We start from the raw sequence: 2,389 nt of genomic DNA, 5'->3' as shown, positions 1-2,389 counted from the left end.
GCAATCAAATTTCTTTATAACTTAACTTTATTTTCATTTTTGAGCATTTTTTTTATCTTGACATTTCAGTGATTATTTTAGTTACCCTAGCTTAATGTTAAAAATTCTGATGAAGGAAGCCATCATTTAATAGTCTTTAAATCGAGAGGTTTATCTTTTAAAAAACGGCACCTAATTATTATTTAGTCATCTTGCCTCCGTCTTCGGCGCTTTGAACAACTTGACTGTATTAAACTAATTAAATTTATGAAATATATTCCTCATTAATCATTCGAAATGTGACTAAATTATAGCGCGACGAAAAATTAATGAGCATTTTGATATGCCTACGAAATTTTAATTGAAATTGGAAAGGAAAAACATGGCTTTATAATGACGCTGTGTTCTCGAATCCATCGATTTTGGTGAAACAATGGGTCGGATTCCAGAATACAGAACCTTATTTGCTTGATAAAGTATTAAAAATACGTTTTTATTTCTTTTAAATTCTGTAATTTGATAACCTAAAAATGAAATAAATAGACCTTTCTAGTTATATCTATATATTAAAGTTTAAAACTTAGTAATATTATTAATACAATTAATAGTTATTTAGAACCCTGGCTAACTGCAATGATATTAGTTATTTATCGTCATAAATAAATTCTAGTGCAGTGTGGGTGAAACATACTTTGCCATGTTTCGAATAGCCGCAAAATCAAAAACACTCTATAAAAAGCCTTCAGACTTCTAATCTATAGTCAATTCAAAATAGCAGTGACACGGGAGAACTCTCAAAACGTCGCAATGTTGCCGCATCTACTCGGAGTTTTAGTACATTGTGGCTCTGACATATAACAACATTGTAATATAAATAAAATAATTGAGCAAATATTTCATTAATTATAATTTATTTTAACATCATAGTACATCAAATTCATTTATTATCGAAGGACTTAAAACTACAATTAATTTTACAACCGCAATAATTTATTGGTTAGAGTTGTTTTATCATATATACATTGAGCTTTACTCCGCACTACTATCGGTAGGGTTCTAGGCGCGTTTTTGTATGTAGTGGTATCCCCCGAAGACATAATCCACTTAATTGACAATTGTATATCTGAGTAATGTATTTACTTTCATTGGAGAGCATATTTATGTTTCAGGCTTAGTTCTTGCTTCTTTCGATGCAATGTATCCTTGTAAAGTCATTATGGTATTACCATATTTCTCTTTAGATTATCCTATTACTATCTGTATACATCTTTCTTGATAAAACCACATTTAATCACAGCATTCACTTTAATGCATTTGCCATATCTCCAAAAGAGTTAGTGTTATTTCTCTCCTCATACATGTTAAAAAAATACGTTTATATATATTCTGAACAACAACACACAAGCTCATAAAGCGTTCACACTCTATAATACAATTCCCTCCGACTAAAGTATATGAATTATATACTGGCCTTTAGTGGTTTCTTCTTTCATCACCCTGTCTTGGTAATTGTCAGCATTGAATCATAAACCAACATTCATAAGGTTTTATTCAATCACTCTTACTTTCAGAAACACTAATCAAGTGAATAACTAAGATATCAAATCCAATCTATCAAAAATTTGCTCAAGATTCTACCATTTGCCAATTTCTTCTTCAATGTGTCTGATTTGGCTCACACAGACCGAAGATGCTATTTCCAACAATGCTTCTTTCCATAAATCCAGACAATGCTGGTTTGAATATCCTCCTCGACCTGAATATCTATTGTAATAATTATTTACAATACCCCGTATCAACTCAATTGGATTAAAAATGCAGTGATAGGAAGGAAGACGTAATACTCTGTGGCCATAACATTCAGTAATCTGATCTACTATGCATTGTATCTTTTCTCAGGCTTATTTCTAAAAAGTAAATTAAATAAAATGCAATTAAATATTTCATTTATATTTACCAAGTAACAGCATGAAGAATTATATGTCTGTAATGAATAAATGTTATGACTAACAAAACCTAATCGATAGTTATTCCAACATTTACTTTATTCCATCAGCTTCATTGTTTTTAAAGTATTTATTATCATCTTACCATGAGCAACCCAATGTACCATTCTGAAATATTCACGTCACATTTATATTTATATAAATTGATATATATTGCTTCCTTGATTTTGTTATATGGTTTTAAAAAGATGTATTCTTTTAAAGGCATCTCTGGAAGATCGGAGAGACTTTGCTTTAAGCATTACTTCTGGAATACTTGGGCCTTAAATATATCTACCATTTCTAAATGACGAAACTAAATTAAACTTGGTCTTATAATTAGAAATCATATAGAATACGTTGTCATTATACAATGTCATTGTCGTCATACATATTACAGTGAACAATTATCACATCTATTTCAT

Source organism: Rhynchophorus ferrugineus, unplaced genomic scaffold, assembly GCF_030347505.1.
Source record: "Rhynchophorus ferrugineus isolate W39M unplaced genomic scaffold, kcgeb_rfMv2 rfM1, whole genome shotgun sequence".
Taxonomy (NCBI): Eukaryota; Metazoa; Arthropoda; class Insecta; order Coleoptera; family Curculionidae; genus Rhynchophorus; species Rhynchophorus ferrugineus.
This window is presented reverse-complemented; position numbering follows the sequence as displayed.